Source organism: Tursiops truncatus, chromosome 12, assembly GCF_011762595.2.
Source record: "Tursiops truncatus isolate mTurTru1 chromosome 12, mTurTru1.mat.Y, whole genome shotgun sequence".
Lineage (NCBI taxonomy): Eukaryota > Metazoa > Chordata > Mammalia > Artiodactyla > Delphinidae > Tursiops > Tursiops truncatus.
In genome coordinates, this window is record NC_047045.1 from 54201307 (window position 1) to 54222196 (window position 20890).

General features: G+C 36.7%; 1 long non-coding RNA gene across 1 annotated transcript in view; it reads left to right on the top strand.

The window, feature by feature from the left end:
- Positions 1 to 20890, top strand: part of LOC141276098 (uncharacterized) — a 225614-nt gene that overhangs the window by 36927 nt on the left and 167797 nt on the right. Inside the window, exon 3 of the long non-coding RNA XR_012325043.1 lies at positions 9328 to 9459. This is a non-coding gene — a long non-coding RNA (uncharacterized lncRNA). The remainder of the gene's footprint in view (positions 1 to 9327; positions 9460 to 20890) is intronic.

The following is a 20890-nucleotide window of genomic DNA, read 5'->3' on the forward strand; positions in this document are numbered from 1 at the left end:
AATAAATTAGGCAACTTAGATAAAATGGATAACTTCTGTGAAAAACACAAATTATCAAAGGTCACCCAAGGAAAAAAAGATCATCTGAATAGCCCTGTATCTATTATAGAAGTTGAAATTGTAATTAATTTTTTTTCCATGTAGAAACTTCAGGTACAGATGGCTTCACTGGTGAATTCTACTGAACATTTGAGGAAGAAATAAACCAATTCTTCAGAAATACTTCCAAAAATCTAAGAAGAGGGAATACTTTTGAACTTTTTCTATGAGGCTAGATTATCATGATACCAAAACCCTGGATGTCTTTTGGCGGTGAATAAGAGATCTTGCCAATTTCTGTTAAACATTTGACACTATTCAGAAGAACATTTGCTCTGAAAAAAACGAAGAATCAAGCAATGTAACTTAGCAAAACAGGAATGCAGTAGTGCAATCTGTAATATTCCATCTGTTATAGGAAGTTTTATTAGGAACTGGCTCTTGAGCAAGCCACTACATGCTACTAGAGATGGAAGCAATTGATAGATGCTTTACTGCGTGGCTTTTATTTCCTTTTAGTCAATCCACTATAAACATTCTTGAGGGAAGAGAACTTAGTCCTTAGCTACCAAACCTCTTGAACTTTTTTACTATCAGTATTCATAGTGTAAATTCATATTTTCTTGTGTAAGTATGTAAGTTATTTAAGTTGTGTAAGTATTTCCAAAACAATGTTAAATAATTACGGTGATCATGAACATGTTTGACTTGTTCTTGATTCTAACAGAAATGTTTCTAGGATTATTATCGATAAACATGATGTTGGCTCTTGGTTTGAAATTATATATATAAAAAATATAATATTTATCTTTTGTAAGTCGAAGATCTATTCTTGACACCTATTCCTTTAATTGTTTATTCACTTATTCATTCATTCATTGTGGTAAGAACATTTAACATACATGAGATCTACCCTTTTAACAAAATTTTAAGTGTACAATACAGTAATGATAACTTTAGGCACGATGTACAGAAGGTCTCTAGAACTTATTCATCTTACTTAAATGAAAATTCATATAACTGGTTAAATAGCAATTCCATATTTCCCCACTCCCAGCCCCTGGCAATTCCAGTATTCTGCTCTTTGCTTCTGTGAGCTTGATTCTTTTAGATAACTCATATGGGTGGAATAATACAGTATTTGTCCTTATGTGAGTGACTTATTTCACCTAGCATAATATACTCCTGATTTATACATGTTGTTACATATTGCAGGATTTCCTTCTTTTTTAAGGCTGTATAATATTACATTATATGTATGTTCCACATTTTATTTATGTATCCAGGACCAGCTGACTGTACTTGTGAGTTCTACTAAATATTTTAGAAAATATTAATGCCAATCCTTCCCAAATTCTTCCCAAAAATACTGAAGTGGAGGGAATACTTCCAAACTCATTTTATGAGGCCAGCATTGCTCTGATACCAAAGCCAGATAAAGGCACTACAAAAAACTATGTGCCAATATCCCCAGTGACCATAGGTGCAAAAACTCTCAATAAAATACTAGCAAACTCAATTCAATAACACATTAAAAGGCTCACACATCATGATTTATCCTTGGGATATGAGGATGGGTCCACATGTGCAAATCAATTAATATGATATACCATATTAACAGAATGAAGGATAAGAACCTCATGATCATCTCAATAGATGCAGAAAAGCATTTGACAAAATTCAACACACTTACATGACAAAAACCCTCAACAAACTAGGAATGGAAAGATATTACCTCAGCATAGTAAAGGCCTCCTATGAAAAGCCCACAGTTAACATCGTAACACTAAAAAACTAAAAGATTTTCCTCTAAGATAAGGAACAAGGCAAGGGTGTCCTCTCTGACCACTTTTATTCAACACAGTGCTGGGAGTCCTACCAGAGCAATTAGGCTCTTAAATGTTTTTACAGTCCTGTTAAGGATCCAGAATACTGTAATTTTCCATGAAAAAATCTTGTGGGTTTAAAAGCTCAGAAATCTGGAGAGGGTTTGAACCAATTACTGAGAGACCACACTGTGACTCAGCTTTCATATTTCTTTCTCACTAAGGGCATAGGGTCTTCTTGTATGTGGCCCAGAGCGAAAAAGGTTTAGAATATTTTCATAACAGGTGGTTCCTAAGAGTTTTTAGGGCCAGTGGAAAGAGTTCTCATCTTTTATCTCCTATGTCAATCATCTCTACAAGGTTCTAGTCTCTAAGACAGTAAATTACTATCATTTTTACACTGGCCAGAATATCGTATAATCCTCTGAAGCAAATACTTTATAATTTAAATCATATGCAAAAAGGTTCACTACCTTTCAACACGACAGGCATTTATTTCCTCTGATTCACTTGTTTATTCACCTGTGATCTCTAACTAGGGAGGCATGTAAAGATTTCTAAAAGTAAATGTGGAATCTATTGAATATTTTATTAGTTCTAGCTAGTAAAAATAAAGCAGTTTGAAATAAAACGGCTACATTATCCGGTTCCATAAATTTTATTTTCCTACATACAAAAGCAAATTTTAGGTGCATGCTATTAAGGGAAAGGTTGTATTACACCAGCCTGCATATCTTACAAGGCTCATAATCACAGTATAGGTGGCATGTGGAAGGTGAATACTTTGCAGCAGCAACCAGTCCTTTTGAACACCTGTTTCTGAAAAAAAAAATAACAAAAAGTTCTGAAATTAAATATTTCTAGAATTACTTATTTTTATTTGTAACCTGATTTTATTTTAACAATAATATTTGCTTTTAAAATTCAAAACTTGAGAATGTCTTCTCAGTAATACAAGTGATGAGTGACACCCAGCTCTATATTGTTGTAATTACCAGGAAATATTATATTAAGAAATGAAAGGTTTTATGAATCTATGAGTTGCAGTCCAATTTCATTTTCTCAGTGTATAAAGGCTAGAATACAAAGAGTCATTTTTAATCAGGCCTTGTCAACTATCTCCTTAAGCTGGGCAAAATATTTGATATGTTGGGAAGAACAATGGCTCTATATCTAGCACTTTGAAGTTTGAAGCCTTGGTTTGTTGCTTATCAGCAATTTCTGGTAAATCACTTAACCTCTCTCAAGCTTAAATTCTCTCATTTGTATGTGGATTACTACCCTGCAAGATAGTTTAAAAAATTATAATAGTATATAAGAATCCTTTGACATAGGGCCTTTTATGGCCTTGAAAAATGCTATTATTATTTATGTGGCTATAGTATCTGAGGTTGCTTATTCATTCTTCGGTTTATACCACTCTTGATAGTTTTGGCACCTTCCTACATGAAATGCCAGAGCCAAAAATGACCTTGGAGATTATCTAGTTGCCACTAACTCCCTAATTTTTTTTAACGTATTTATTTGAGTATAATTGCTTTACAATGGTGTGTTAGTTTCTGCTTTATAACAAAGTGAACCAACTCTACATATACATATATCCCCATATCTCCTCCCTCTTGTATCTCCCTCCCACCCTCCCTATCCCACCCCTCTAGGTGTTCACAAAGCACCGAGCTGATCTCCCTGTGCTATGCGGCTGCTTCCCACTAGCTATCGGTTTTACATTCGGTATTATATATAAGTCAATGTCACTCTCTCACTGCGTCCCAGCTTCCCCTTCCCCCTCCCCGTGTCCTCAAGCCCATTCTCTATGTCTGCATCTCTATCCCTGTCCTGCCTCTACCTTTATTTATTTATTTTTTTTAGATTCCATATATATGTGTTAACATACGGTATTTGTTTTCCTCTTTCTGACTTCACTCTGTATGACAGACTGTAGGTTCATCTACCTCACTACAAATAACTCAATTTTGTTTCTTTTTGTGGCTGAGTAATATTTCATTGTATATATATGTCACATCTTCTTTACCATTCATCTGTTGATGGACACTTAGGTTGCTTCCATGTCCTGGCTATTGTAAATAGAGCTGCACTGAACATTGTGGTACATGACTCTTCTTGAATTATGGTTTTCTCAGGGTATATGCCCAGTAGTTGGATTGCTGGGTCACATGGTAGTTCTATTTTTAGTTTTTTAAGGAACCTCCATATTGTTCTCCATAGTAGCTGTAACAATTTACATTCCCACCAACAGTGCAGGAGGGTTCCCTTTTCTCCACACCCTCTCCATGATTTATTGTTTGTAGATTTTTTGGTGATGGCCATTCTGACTGGTGTGAGGTGATACCTCGTGTAGTTTTGATTTGCATTTCTCTAATGATTAGTGATGTTGAGCATTCTTTCATGTGTTTGTTGGCAATCTATATCTTCTTTGGAGAAATGTCTATTTAGGTCTTATTGAGCTGCATGAGCTGCTTGTAAATTATGGAGATTAATCCTTTGTCAGTTGCTTCATTTGCAAATATTTTCTCCCATTCAGAGGGTTGTCTTTTCATCTTGTTTATGGTTTCCTTTGCTGTGCAAAAGCTTTTAAGTTTCATTAGGTCCCATTTGTTTATTTTTGTCTTTATGTCCATTTCTCTAGGAGGTGGGTCAAAAAGGATCTTGCTGTGATTTATGTCATAGAGTGTTCTGCCTATGCTTTCCTCTAAGAGTTTTATAGCATCTGGCCTCACACTTAGGTCTTTAATCCATTTTGAGTTTATTTTTGTGTATAGTGTTAGGGAGTGTTCGAATTTCATTCTTTTACATGTAGCTGTCCAGTTTTCCCAGCACCACTTATTGAAGAGGCTGTCTTTTCCTCATTGTATATTCTTGCCTCCTTTATCAAAAATAGGGTAACCATATGTGTGTGGGTTTATCTCTCGGCATTCTATCCTGTTCCATTGATCTATATTTCTATTTTTGTGCCAGTACCATACTGTCTTGATTACTGTAGCTTTGTAGTATAGCCTGAAGTCCTCCAGCTCCATTTTTCTTTCTCAAGATTGCTTTGTCTGTTCGGTGTCTTTTGTGTTTCCATACAAACTGTGAAGTCTTTTGTTCTAGTTCTGTGAAAAATGCCATTGGTAATTTGATAAGGATTGCATTGAATCTGTAGATTGCTTTGGGTACTATAGTCATTTTCACAATGCTGATTCTTCCAATCCAAGAACATGGTATATCTCTCCATCTGTTTGTATCATCTTTGATTTCTTTAATCAGTGTCTCATAGTTTTCTGCATACAGGTCTTTTGTCTCCTTAGGTAGGTTTATTCCTAAGTGTTTTATTCTTTTTGTTGCAATGGTAAATGGGAGTGGTTCCTTAATTTCAGATTTTTCATCCTTAGTGTATAGGAATGCAAGACATTTTTGTGCATTCATTTTGTATCCTGCTACTTTACCAAATTCATTGATTAACTAGTAGTTTTCTGGTAGCATCTTTATGATTCTCTATGTATAGTATCATGTCATCTGCAGTGACAGCTTTACTTCTTCTTTTCCAGTTTGGATTCCATTTATTTCTTTTTCTTCTCCGATTGCTGTGGTGAAAACTTCCAAAACTATGTGAACAATAGTGGTAAGAGTGGACAATCTTGTCTTGCTCCTGATCTAGTGGAAATGGTTTCAGTTTTTCACCATTGAGAATGATGCTGGCTGTGGGTTTGCCACATATGGCCTTTATTATGTTGAGGTAACTTCCCTCTATGCCTACTTTCTGGAGGGTTTTTATCATAAATGGGTGTTGAATTTTCTCGAAAGCTTTTTCTGCATCTATTGAGATGATCATACGGTTTTTCTCCTTCAGTTTGTTAATATGATGTATCACATTGATTGATTTGCGTATGTTGAAGAATCCTTGCATTCCTGGGATAAACCCCATTTGATCATGGTGTATGATCCTTTTAATGTGCTGTTCAATTCTGTTTGCTAGTATTTTGTTGAGGATTTTTGCATCTGTATTCATCAGTGATATTAGCCTGTAGTTTTCTTTCTTTGAGACATCTTTGTCTGGTTTTGGTATCAGGGTGATGGTGGCCTTGTAGAATGAGTTTGGGATTGTTCCTCCCTCTGCTATATTTTGGAAGAGTTTGAGAAGGATAGGTGTTAGCTCTCTAAATGTTTGATAGAATTCGCCTGTGAAGCCATCTGGTCCTGGGCTTTTGTTTGTTGGAAGATTTTTAATCACAGTTTCAATTTCAGTGCTTGCGATTGGTCTGTTTTATTTTCTATTTCTTCCTGGTTCAGTCTCGGAAGGTTGTGCTTTTCTAAGAATTTGTCCATTTCTTCTGGGTTGTCCATTTTATTGGCATATGGTTCCTTGTAGTAATCTCTCATGATCCTTTGTATTTCTGCCGTGTCAGTTGTTACTTCTCCTTTTTCATTTCTAATTCTGCTGGTTTGAGTCTTCTCCCCTTTTTTCTTAATGAGTCTGACTAATGGTTTATCAATTTTGTTTATCTTCTCAAAGAACCAGCTTTTAGTTTTATTGATCTTTGCTGTTGTTTCCTTCATTTCTTTTACATTTATTTGTGATCTGATCTTTATGATTTCTTTCCTTCTGCTAACTTTCGGGTCTTTTTTCTTCTTTCTCTAATTGCTTTCTTTAGGTATAAGGTTAGGTTGTTTATTTGAGATGTTTCTTGTTTCTTGAGGTAGGATTGTATTGCTATAAACTTCTCTCTTAGAACTGCTTTTGTTGCATCCCATAGGTTTTGAGTTGTGTTTTCATTGTCATTTGTTTCTAGGTATTTTGTGATTTCCTCTTTGATATCTCAGTGATCTCTTGGTTATTTAGTAATGTATTATTTAGCCTCCATGTGTTTGTATTTTTTACAGATTTTTTCCTGTAATTGATATCTAGTCTTATAGCCTTGTGGTCAGAATAGATACGTGATACGATTTCAATTTTCTTAAATTTATCAGAGGTTGACTTGTGACCCAAGATATGATCTATCCTGGAGAATGTTCCATGTGCCCTTGAGGAGAAAGTGTATTCTGTTGTTTTTGGATGGAATGTCCTATAAATATCAATAAGTCCATCTTGTTTAATGTATCATTTAAAGCTTGTGTTTTCTTATTTTCTGTCTGGATGATCTGTCCATTGGTGAAAATGCAGTGTTAAAGTCACTTACTATTATTGTTTTACTGTCGATTTCTCCTTTTATGGCTGTTAGCGTTTGCCTTAAGTATTGAAGTGTTCCTATGCTGGGTGCATAAATATTTACCATTGTTATATCTTCTTCTTGGATTTATCATTGTTTTGTGTCCTTCTTTTTCACTTGTAATAGTCTTTATTTTAAAGTCTATTTTGTCTGATATAAGAATTGCTACTCCAGCTTTCTTTTGATTTCCATTTGCATGGAATGTCTTTTTCCATCCCCTCACTTTCAGTCTATATGTGTCCCTAGGTCTGAAGTGGGTCTCTTGTAGACAGCATATATACAGGTCTTGTTTCTGTATCCATTCAGCCAGTCTATGTCTTTTGGTTGGAGCATTTAATCCACTTACATTTAAGGTAGTTATCGATATGTATATTCCTGTTACCATTTTCTTAATTATTTTGGGTTTGTTATTGTAGGTCTTTTCCTTCTGTTGTGTTTCCTGCCTAGAGAAGTTCCTCTAGCATTTGTTGTAAAGCTGATTTGGTGGTGCTGAACTCTTTCAGCTTTTGCTAGTCTGTAAAGGTTTTAATTTCTCCGTTGAATCTGAATGAGATCCTTGCTGGCTAGACTAATCTTGGTGTAGGTTTTTCCCTTTCATCACTTTAAATATGTCCTGACACTCCCTTCTGGCTTGCAGAATTTCTGCTGAAAGATCAGCTATTAACCTTATGGGGATTCCCTTGTATGTTATTTGTTGTTTTTCCCTTGCTGCTTTTAATATTTTTTCTTTGTATTTAATTTTTGATAGTTTGATTAATATGTGTGTTGGCATGTTTGTCCTTGGGTTTATCTTGTATGGGACTCTGCACTTCCTGGACTTGATTAACTATTTCCTTTCCCGTATTACGGATGTTTTCAACTATAATCTCTTCAAATATTTTCTCATTCCCTTTCTTTTTCTCTTCTTCTACTGGGACCCCTATAATTTGAATGTTGGTGTGTTAAATGTTGTCCCAGAGGTCTCTGAGACTGTCCTCAATTCTTTTGATTCTTTTTTCTGCTCTGCAGTAGTTATTTCCACTCTTTTGTCTTCCAGGTTACTTATCCGTTCTTCTGTGTCAGTTATTCTGCTATTGATTCCTTCTAGAGAATTTTAAATTTCATTTCTTGTGTTGTTCATCATTGTTTGCTCTTTAGTTCTTGTAGGTCCTTGTTAAACGTTTCTTATATTTTCTCCATTCTATTTCCAAGATTTTGGATCATCTTTACTATCATTACTCTGAATTCTTTTTCATGTAGACTGCTTATTTTCTCTTCATTTGTTTGGTCTGGTTGGTTTTTACCTTGCTCCTTAATCTGCTGTGTGTTTCTCTGTCATCTCATTTTGCTTAACTTCCTGTGTTTGGACTCTCCTTTACGCAGGCTGCTGCTTTGTGGTTCCTGTTGGTTTTGGTGTCTGCCCCCAGTGGCTAAGGTTGATTCAGTGGGTTTTGTAGGCTTCCTGGTGGAGGGAACTAGTGCCTGTGTTCTGGTGGGTGAGGCTGGATCTTGTCTTTCTGGTGGGCAGGTCTGCGTTGGTGGTGGGTTTTGTGGTGTCTGTGACCTTAGTATGATTTTAGGCAGCCTCTCTGCTAATGGGTGGGATATGTTCCTGTCTTTCTAGTTGTTTGACATAGGGTGTCCAGCACTGTAGCTTGCTGGTCGTTTAGTGGAGCTGGTTCTTAACATTGAGATGGAGATCTCTGGGAGAGCTTTCGCTCTTTGATATTATGGAGAGCTGGGAGGTCTCTGGTGGACCAATATCCTGAACTCTGCTCTCCCACTTCAGAGGCACAGCACTGATACCTGGCCGGAGCACCAAGACAGTGTCAGCCACATGGCTCAGAAGAAAAGGGAGAAAAAAAGAAAGAAAGAAAGAATAAAATAAAGTTATTAAATAAAAAATATTTATTAAAAGTAAAAAAATAAAAGGTAATAAAAAAAGAAAGAAAGAAAAGAAAGAAAGAAAGAAGGAAAGCAAGAAAGGAAGAAAGAAGAGGGCAACTAAACCAAAACACACATCCACCAATGATAACAAGCGCTAAAAACTATACAACAAAACAAAAACAAAACAAAACAACACAAACAAAAAAATGGACAGATAGAACTCTAGGACAGATAGTAAAAGCAAAGCTATACAGACAATATCACACAAAGAAACATATACTTACACACTCAGAAAAAGAGAATAAGGGAAAAAAATATATATATCATTGCTCCCAAAGTCCACTGCCTCAATTTTGAGATGATTCATTGTCTATTCTGGTATTCTACAGATGCAGGGTACATCAAGTTGATTGTGGAGATTTAATCCACTGCTCCTGAGGCTGCTGGGAGAGATTTCCCTTTCTCTTCTTTGTTCGCACAGCACCTGGTGTTCAGCTTTGGATTTGACCCCGCCTCTGCATGTAAGTCACCTGAGGGCGTATGTTCTTTGCTCAGACAGGACACGGTTAAATTAACAGCTGATAAGGCGGCTCTGGCTCACTGAGGCTGGGGGGAGGGAAGGGTACAGGTTGCCGTGCGAGCCGGCGGAGGCAGAGGTTGGCATGATGTTGCAATAGCCTGAGGCATGCCATGTGATCTCCTGGGGAAGTTGTCCCTGGATCACGTGAACCTGGCAGTGGGGGGCTGCACAGGCTCCCGGGAGAGGAGGTGTGGATAGTGACCTGTGTTTGCACACAGGCTTCTTGGTGGCTGCAGCAGCAGCCTTAGTGTTTCATGCCCGTCTCTGGCGTGTGCGCTGATAGCCGCGGCTTGCGCCCATCTCTGGAGCTTGTCTAGGCAGTGCTGTGAATCCCCTCTCCTTGCACACCCTGAAACAATTGTTTCTTGCCTCTTAGGCCATTCCAGACTTTTTCCTGGACTCCCTTCTGGCTAGCTGTGGTGCACTAGTCCCCTTCAGTCTGTGTTCATGCAGCCCACCCCAGTCCTCTCCCTGGGATCTGACCTCCAAAGCCCTAGCCTCAACTCCCAGCCCTCACCCACCCCAGTGGGTGAGCAGACAAGTCTCTTGGGCTGGTGAGTGCTGGTTGGCACTGATCCTCTGTGCGGGAATCTCTCTTCTTTGCCCTCTGCCCCCCTGTTGCTGCACTCTCCTCCTTGGCTCCAAAGCTTCCCCTCTGGCACCCCTCAATCTCCACCAGTGAAGGGGCTTCCTAGTGTGTGGAAACTTTTCCTCCTTCACAGCTCCCTCCCAGAGGTGCAGGTCCTGTCCCTATTCTTTTGTCTCTGTTTTCTCTTTTACCCTACCCAGGTACGTGGGGAGTTTCTTGCCTTTTGGGAAGTCTGAGGTCTTCTGCCAGCGTTCAGTAGGTGTTCTGTAGGAGTTGTTCCACATGTAGGTGTACTTCTGATGTATTTGTGGGGAGGAAGGTGATCTCCATGACTTACTCTTCCAACATCTTGAAGGTCTCCTAACTCCCTAATTTTATAGATAAAAGGAAATTGTCATCATGATGTTAAGAGCTATCCAAGGTCACATAGTGAATTAGCAGTACAGCTAGTACCACAACTCAAATCCCTGGCTCTAATTTCTGTTTTTTCTACATTACTGCCAGTAAAATGTTCTACTTTGCCTATAGAAGTAAAAAACAAACAAACAAAGAAAAAGACACACACACACACACACACAAAACAACAAAACATGTGATTAACTTTTTCCCATCAGAACTTATACTTTTCCTATCTGGTAAAATCATGTTCAGGTCACCCAGTAGGGACAATTGGCTCTTAACTGGAGGATAGTTTGACATTTGTTTATTTGTTTGTCTTGTGCATTGTAGTCAATTGCAGCTTTGTGATGATTTCCCAGTGTTATTTTTTCTTAAAATATTAAGTTGGAAGAATTTTAATTGCCATGCAATATGAAGGTCAGCATGTCCTTTAGCTTTCTACTGAAAGGTTCTAAAAGTTTTTCTATTAATGTTAGTGATGATCTATTTTTTTATAACTGCATTTTGACTCAAAATTATGAGAAAATCAGTGCTTTTGTCCAAAATATTTAGCATGGCTTATCTGGAGGCATTATTTCTATCACTGTGTATTTGATTTCATGAAATTCATTCTGCATTGACAATACAGTTTGAATGTCTTTTTACTAGAGAAATCACATTATATGTTACTTTCAGGATTGAAAAATGGCTTTCATTAGAACCCTATTTCTGATTTCCAAAGACCTTGCAATTCTGATTTGGGATTGTGTGTAAGATTTCCCATCTGCGTTTTCTTACACTGCAGCACCGACAGTATCTCAGTTTGAGAAAAGATCAGTGCACTTGAACCTCTTCTGAAGGAGACATTTCATAAGTTAGATAATCTTTTCTCATTCTTAAAGGCAGCTGTGTTGAGAGATTGATTGTAGCTGTTCTTATACATGTATCTGTTTGATCAGTAGAACCAGAGTTCTGGAAGTATCTAAAGCCATATGGGTAAAAGAGGGTAAGCGAAACCTTACCAGTTTAAATGTGTGGCTCTTCTAAATCAGTTCTCTATATATGGGAAGCAAGAAAAGGAACTATACTGAATTAAAAACCAAAGAAGTTTACTAGAGAAATAAAAGCTAAAAATATAGTATTACCAGATTCCAAACATGAGGACAACTGGGACTTAAAGAACATTCAAGCCTGTCTTCAATATTCTGGGTCACATTTTGCCCACTAACCTTGATTTTGCCAACATTCTGTGTCTCCAATGCATTATTGAACAAACACTAATTGTCCCTTAAGTTGTGCACAGTGTCAGTACAAAATTTGCTTACTTCCCTAAAAGAATCACTGATAGAATTAAAAACTATCTTTCTTGGTAACTATTAAGAGCATTAATAAATGGCAAAATTGTATATTATCACAACCAAAATAGGTTTCCATGGGAACAAATAGAAAAGGAGCTTGATAAAATGAAAAAAATTATTAATGGTTTTCCTTTAATGCTCAACTTTTAGTCTCTGAGCTGATGACATATTACGTTTATATGAGCAAATTTATGATAGATTATTGAACCATTTTTAAGAGTTCTCTGCTGGCAAATAATACATTAATCTCATTTAATTCTCATACACTACTCAGTGTTAAGTACTATTATTCCATTTTACAAATAAAGAAACAGACTCGAAGAGGTTAAATGACTTGCTCAATTTTGCATTTACAATTTGAGCAAAGTCTAATGGAATCTACAGCCTGAAGTGTAAAGGTTTGAATTGTATGTGTGAAGAAAATAATTGTGATAGTAGCACAGTTGACCCTTGAAAAACATGAAGATTAGGAGCACCAACCCCTCAACTCCCACATTCAAAAATCCATCTATTACTTTTGATTCTCTGGAAAGTTAACATTAATAGCTTACTGTTGACCAGAAGCCTTACAGATAACATAAACAGTCAATTAACACATATTTTGTATGTCATATGTATTATATACTGTATTTTCACATTGAAGTAAGCTAGAGAAAAGGAAATGTTATTAAGAAAATCATAAGGAAGAGAAAATATTTTATAGTGCTGTGCTGTACTTATCAATACTGTAAGTTTACATTATCTGTTTACAAGATGAATTGTCTGTCAGTACCTACATCAACATTGTTTTATATGATACAAAACACTTAGATGTTATACATATTACTGACACTAGACATCAAAAATGAAAAAATAAGATGAAAATTTATAATGACATGTATTGATAATGCAGAAGCAGCAATACAATTGCTTCATGGTAGTCTAGCCTGTATACTAATAAATGAATCGTTTTAAAATTTTTATGGCATACATTATTACAGTCATGTTCCTAATACAGTATTGGAAACATTGTTACATTAAAAAACCCAACTTACCTGTGATGATAGGCTGATATGCAGTTTCTCCAAATATGAGAGAGAGAGGCATAGGGTTTGGTAATGTAATTTTTTGAAAGCAAAGTTACAAAGGAGTGAGAAAACCAACACGTTATTGAATTTATATTAAACACCACTCAACTTATACCTATGTAAGGATAGGTTATCCACTTCAATACATCTTGCACACGATGTTCTACACGTGAATACTTAAGTGAGGCAGAGGAGGATGGTACAAACACATCTCAGCCAGTTCTTGCCATACAGTTATTAGACTTTCACATAAAGATGCTCACACACATACACAACAGATAAGTTTATTAACTATGGCATGATGATTACTTACTGTTCATTAAGTGGAAGTGGATCATCATAAAGGTCTTCATCCTCATTGTCTTCATGTTAAGTAAGCTGAGGAGGAGGAGGAAGAGGAGTGACTGGTCTTGCTGTGCCAGGGATGGCAGAGGTGTAAGAGAAGGACGAAGGGGAGGCAGGAGGGACAGGCACACTCTGTGTGACTTTATGGAGATACAGCTGATGTTTTTGCTTTTCCATTTCTCTAAAAATGTTTTCATGCAGTTCCAATTCTTCCTCCACTTTTTGCTTTAGTTTCAGCACCCATATTGTAGAAAGGCCCATGTTGTAAAAGAAGGCTCTGAAGAATTAGAACCTTTTTGCCAGATTGTCTAATGTCAGTTTGTTTTCTGGCACTGCTTCTTCGTCATCTTCCTCACTCATTGTCTGGCACCTGTTGGGAAGCACTCATCTCTATCAACCTGTCATTTTGTGTTTTTTGCTATTGTTTTTGTTTTTGGCCATGCCGTGCTGCTTGCAAGATCTTAGTTCCCTGACTAGGGACTGAACCCAGGCCATGGCAGTGAAAGCACCGAGTCCTAACCACTGGACCACCAGGGAGGTCCCTCAAACTGTCTTCTGTTACATCTTCTGGTGTGGTGTCTATTAGCTCTTGAATCTCTCGAAAATCCATATCTTGAAACCCTTCAACCCCACCTTTTTTTGCCATATCCACAATCTCTTTCATGATTTATTTGATTGGCTCTGTCGTAAATCCTGTGAAGTCATGCATAACATCTGGACACAGTTTTCTCCAGCAGGAATTTATTGTTTTGAGCGTGATAGCTTTCACAGCTTTTTCTGTAACAACGATGGCAGCTTCAATAGTGTAATCCTTCCAGGCTCGCATGATGGTCTCTCTATTAGGGTTCTGTTCCACAGCATTGACAATCCTTTCTGTAGAGTACTGGGTGTAATGAGCCTTAAAGGTCCTTATGACCCCCAGACTAGAGGCTGAATTAGAGACATTGTGTGATGCCTAACTTTGATGGCTTCAGTATTGAACTCAATTGCACTCATGGGATTCTGGATGGCCAGGGGCATTGTCCGATATCAAAAGTACTTTAAAAAGCAGTTTCCTACTGGCAAAGTACTTCCTGGCTTCAGTGACAAAGCATTGATTGAACCAATCCAGAAAAAGGGTTCTCATTGTCCAGGTCTTCTTGTACAACCAGAAGACTGGCAGCTGGTATTTATTCTTTCCCTTCAAGGCTCAGCGTTAGCAGTTTTATAGATAAGGGCCGTCCTGATCATAAACCTGACTGTATTTGCACAAAACTGTAGAGTCAGCCTAGAATCACCCTTCCTGCTTTAAATCCTGGTGCTCCCTTCTCTTTATTACTAATAAATGTCCTTTGTAGCATTTTTTCCCCCCAGAATAGGGCATTTTTGTCTGCATTAAAAAGCTGTTCAGGCAGATATCCTTTCTCCTTAATGATTTTCTTAATGACATCTGGGAACTCATCTGCTGCCTCTTGGTCAGTAGCACCTACTTTTATTGTTATCTTGACATTTTTTAAGCCAAACTTCTTTCTAAAATTATCAAATCATTTTTGCTGGCATTAAATTCTCCAGTTTTAGATCCTTCACCTTCCTTTTGCTTTAAGTTTTCATATAATATCTTTGCTTTTTCTCAAATCATATTAGAGACTGTAGGTATGCCTTTCCTATAGCAATCCTGCTCCCACATAAAAGCTGCATTTTCAATACAAGGTAAAAAAGTATTTTGCAAAAAGTACAAGGTTTTTGCACTTACTGGCATAGCTACAGAGACAGCTTCACAAACTTCCTTTTCTTTTTTTACAATGGTCCCTATGCTGGATTCATTTATCCTGAAATGGCAGGCAACCAAAGTTGTAGACCTCGATCTATGGTACATATCCAGCAATTCAGCTTATGTCATGACTGCTTCTTGGTAGCACTTCCAGCATCACTAGTGGCACTTCATTTGGGTCCCATGGTGTTATTTAAGGCTTACAGTATTTCAAACACAATGAAAATTATGCAAGAACTGCAAGAGATCAGTTTTTACTGTGATACATAATTTACTGGAGAGATGAACTGCTCATGCTGAGATGATTATCATCACACAGCATTTTAAGTGAATACTCGCAACACTTAGCTCACTGCAATAGCAACAGGAGTTGGCTACAAAATTACTGTAGTAGTACCGTGTGTAACTTAACTTTATGCAGTTTTGATTTAATATTATATCTTTACACTTTTTTTACATTTCTCTTAACTGTAAATGGCACCATGTATGGTCTGTTTGTGTAAGTTTTGATAAATCTTAACGTTTTATAATAGATTTGTGTATATTTTATGGTAATAAATGATAAAATAGACTAGGTTCTACATATATTTTTATGCACTCACAACATACCTATTTTTTTCTTATTTTTTTCAATATGTCTAGGCTATGTAGTTCATCTGTGAGTTTTTTCAAATCGTCACAAATCTCCAAAATTTTTTTTCATATTTATTGAAAAAATTCAGTGTATAAGTGGACCCACATAGTTCAAACCCATGTTGTTCAAGGGTCAACTGTAGCTTTAGGAAACTTTTAAATGATAACATTTAAAAGATGTTTCAAAATTAATTCCCCCAAATCGTCTTTTGATTCTGCATGTCCCTTTTGCTTTCTTTCATAGCTAAGTTTCTAGATTCTAGAAAGAGTCCTTTCTGGTGGTGTTTATACTTCCTCACCTCCTGTTTACTCCTCAGATCACTGCCATCTGGCTTTTGCTTTCACCATTGCTTGAAGCTGCTTAGTCTACAGATGAACAATGACCATTAATTGCTTAATTCTATAGGTCCTTTTCAATTCTTGCCTTACTTGACCCAGCCAGAACTTAACCCTCTTAATACAAGCTTCCCCTGGCTTCACCAGCCTGTGGATGCCAATTGGTCATGTTTCCAGGAATAACCTATATTTCATTTTTCTACATCCAGCTCTTCCATTGCGGGGACAGCTTCTCCCTAACTCCCTTGATTTGGGGAGGGGAGTTTACTCAATCAAACTGTCGGACAAGTATTTAGTAGAAATGGCCAATCTGAGTGAATTGGTGATTTCCCTGGGATTACTAAATAATAAAGTAGGAAGACAAATACCCATATTTTGTCTAGGTCATTAAACTGGGAGAAGAACCTAGGTCTGCCAGAAGCCATCTGTCTCCACCCCCTTCCAAATAGAATGCACACACACAAACACACAAATCCATGCACATAATTGTAGTACACAGAGGAAACCATTTGAAGATAAAGAAATGAAGCCCTATAGAGACAGCTGAAACTAGGGTTGGAGAAAAAGAAATGTGCTCTGAAAGCAGTATGAGTCCCCAAATCTTTTCCTAGTTTGTGAGCCACAGAGGCCATGTTGCTTAAGTTTGCTGCAGTTGGGTTTCTGTCATTTACATTTTTAAGAGACTTGACTTCCCTACCTACTGCTCACTGCTACTGGTGTCCTCCTTGGACCCTCGATATCTGTGTGAAGATGATGTCATCAGATGTCCCACAGCCGTGCTATAATTTGTGAAGTCGGAGCATCTTCTTGGCTCTTTCTCACTTTGTTATCTGGGCATGAAAAGCAGCCCAGCTGGTCTTCCATGTTTCAGAGTCCCTAATGAAAACCCCTTTGGCTTCTGCAGCTGCCTCTCTATCGACAGGGTGCATATGTGAAGAAAGGCCTCTCTTCTTTAGCCAAAATCTCTTGGATAAACCTTCTCATGTCCCTTTCTACCAGCTCCTCAGACAATCCTGCATACATCTGAGTCCTGGCCCTGCTGTAGGCAGTGTACTCTTTCCTCCTTGGAACAAGTGTCCCTTGGTTTATGTGTCACAATTATTTAGTTTTATCTCTTTGCTCTCTGGTTCTCCTTGCCACTCTTCACTATAGGCTGTTCTTCCTCTACTTTCCCTTTTAAGGTGGTTGTCCTAGGGCTCTGAGTCTTTAATCCATTTCTATTCCTACTTGACCTCCTATCTAGGCAACCCCATTCTACCCTATGTCATCAGATAGTAACTCTAAACAAATAACTTTACAATTTTTATCTACAACACCAATCTCTGTCCTGGGCTCCAGACCCTCACATGTACCAACTTGCTACATACATATCATACCTGGGTAGTCCATGAGTATCTTGATTCTACCTCATTAAAAGCGACCCCATCATCTTCATCTCCTTTCCCCTGAAATTCTCTCTCCCACTAGTAGTCATTATCATTCATCTGTTTGCGCTGCCCCAGAAATATTAGGGGACACATCTGTGTTTCCTTTTCCCCTCTAGATGGTACTCTATCAGTCTCTAAAATGTGTCCTTTTATTTCCCAAATATTCTTCAGCATATTAAGAAAGACAAGCAGTATGGGAGAAAGGGAACACAGACCTCTTTCCCTTACATTTTCAAATCCCATTTTCTGGATTGGTTTTCTTTTTAGCAAGCAAGGGTTTATATTTGGATCTTAGTTCCTCTCAGGTTTTTGCTATATACATAATCTTCCACTTGTTACATGAGAACACTATAATTTTAAGAAGTGTCTTCCAGATTCCATCATTTTATTTTATTTTTACCCTTTTTTTTCTTAATATCCTGAGAAAACTTTCCTAATGCTTTTCCTAACTGCTTACACAACCACTTAATATATAGCTTTCAATGTCTTAAAAATAAGTACTCTTCTGACCAAACTGACCTCCCACCATGCACTGATGACATGAGTGTGAACCAGAGGCCCATCCCGAGCGTACATGTAAGGGTTAGTGGTGGTTATAGTTCTCTTCTTATCCTCCTACCTAACCCCACCCCCCCTCTTTACCACCATTTTTATAAGATAAAAAGATAGGGCAAAGAAAACCCAGTTTATTATTTAACTTTATTATTTTAAAAAAAGTTTTTTATCTACACAGACATACAGAGAAAAGGAATTCCAGGGTAGCAAGGAAAAGGTTAGAGGAAATAAAAATATTCTTTTCATTTATGATACTTAATTTCACCATTTTGGTTTATGAGGTACGGTCTTGTGGTCTTATGAACAGCGGGCAGGGAATCGTAAAGCTTTCTTAACTTATACTAGTCAGGACAACTGTGTGGGTGGCCATGGACAAATTGCTTGATATCCCCATTTCACTTACCTCATGACTTCCAGTAGACATAGGGATTGTTAATTTGAGTGACAGTTCAGCTAAATAAATGATGCACTAAAGTTTAGTTGGGAATCTAAGAAATGCTGATTTCTTTAGAATCATAATATATTTAATTTGTTATTGATAGGTCACCTCAAATACCACAAAATGAATGGGAAGATGAACACTATGCAAGTACTCATTAAAAACATCCCAAAAGTTGGGGGCAAACTCCCTAGCATTAAATGCCTTTTCAGTTGTAGAAAACTTTTATTTCAGAGAATGTACGTTGACTTGCATGTTTCTTAAATTTACTGGATGGCATAGTTTTCTTGGGCTATTTGACCAAGCTTGATTTTCTCAGTCCAGCATTTCTGAGGGCAAAATATGATCTGCTCAATAAAATAAGCATATCTACTAAAGCCAGATGAGTGCCTTCTAGCAAGTACATTAGCATTCAATGTGTTATATTTTACCAGAGGTGAAACATTTATACTCTAAATTTCTTTACCCCAGGGAACAAGAGAATACCAAAAATTTCAACCACCATACATAGCTTGGTAATAAGATCATTGGGTGAAATAGAGCCAGCCTCAGTTTGCACTACTGTTGCATACACATATTACAAGTATGTCTAATGGACTTCTCCCTTGTGATTATGACCACGTTTTTTGTTTCATTACTTCAGTATTGTATTTGTCCTCCCTCTACCACGCCCTAATATTTATTGGGATATACTTCATTGAAGTCTCTGGTTTCAGATTATTTGAACTCAAATATGCAATTCTGGATTTTTGAATATTTTGAATTGTGTAGTTGATATAAGTAAGCACTATTTTTATTTGGTGAATATATAGAAATGGAATTACTGGGTCTTATGTTAGGCACATTTTGCTGTAAAGCTGCCAAACAGTTTTCCAAGTGGATGAACCAATTTGAAATTTCCATCAGAAGCATTTGAGAGTTCAAATTACTCCACATCGTCACTACAATTGGTATAGTCATTTTAATTTTAGTACTATGATGAATATGTAGCGGTACTAAATTTTGGTATTAACCTGCATTTCCTAGGTGACTAACAATATTGAACATATTTTCATATCCTTGTTGGTTATTTGGATATACTACTTTGTGAAGTTCCTATTGAAGTCTCCTTGCCACTTTTCTATTGTATTGTCTGTTTTTACTTATATATTTACTTTCATTCTATATGTATATGTGTATATATATGTGATTATTTTGTCAGATATGCATTGCAAATATTTTCTCCCAGTATATGGCTTGTGGTTTTACTATGTCGTTGGTGACTTTTAATAAATAGAAGATTTTATTGATATAAGTTTACTATCTCAATCTTTTCTTTTATGGTGAGTGCAATTTATATCCTGTTTAAGAAGTGGTTGCACACCTTAATGTCATAACAATAGTCTTACATGTTTTCTCCTAGAAGGCTTATTGTTTTACCTTTCACATTCAGATTTTGATGGTTCTTGATTAAATTTTTATATATGATATTACATAGGGATTAAGGTTAATTTCTTTTCCTATGGACCCCGAACCACTTATTGAAAAGATAATCCTTTACACTGAATTGCAGTAGGGTTTTATCCAAACCAGGTTAGTATTTTTGAGTGGGTCTGTTTCTGGACTCTCTAATTTGTTCCACTGGTTTACTTAGCTATTATTGTGCTAATTCATTACTGTCATTATTTTTAGCTTTATAATAACTTTTGATATTTAGTAGTATAATTTTTGCAGTTTAGTTTTTCTTCTTCAGTATTGCCTTGGCTATATTAAGTCTTTCCATTTCCATTTCCATTTTAGAATAAAGGGTCAATTTGCACAAAATAACCTGCTGGGATTTTGAAAGGGATTACTTAATTTGGGAGAGAATTGGCATTTTATCAATATTGAGTCTTCCAATCAATGTATATAGTATTTCCCTCCAGTTATTTTTGTTTTTATTTTCTCTCACCAATATTTTGTAGTTCTCAGGTAGAAGGTCTTGCAATGTTTTTATATATGTGTTCCTAAGTAGTGGATGTTTTAGATGGTATTGTTTTTCTATTAAATTATATCTTCCAGTTATTTCTAGTATAGAGAAATATAGTCAATTGTCATATTTTGGCCTTGTTTCTAGTGACCTTGCTTTTAATAGTTTGTAGATTCTTCTGGGTTTTCTACAGACATAATCAAATAATCTCTGAGTAATGACTTCCATTTCTCTATCTTCCTTCCTGCCTTATTGATCCGGTTAGGGCTTCCAGTAAAATGTTGACTAGAAGCACTGATAATTGATATTGTTTCCTTACCCCTGTTCAGTTGCCTTCAAATTTTAATATTTACTGTATTTTTTCTGGATCCCTCATCAGATTAGTAAAGTACACTTCTATTTCTAATTACTGAAGTTTTTTAAAAAAATCACAAATAGGTATAGAATTTTATCAAATGCTTTTTACTGAATCTATTGAGATCATCATATGGTTCTTTCATTAACAGTATAGAATTTAATAAATTATTTTTCCACATCTATTAAGATT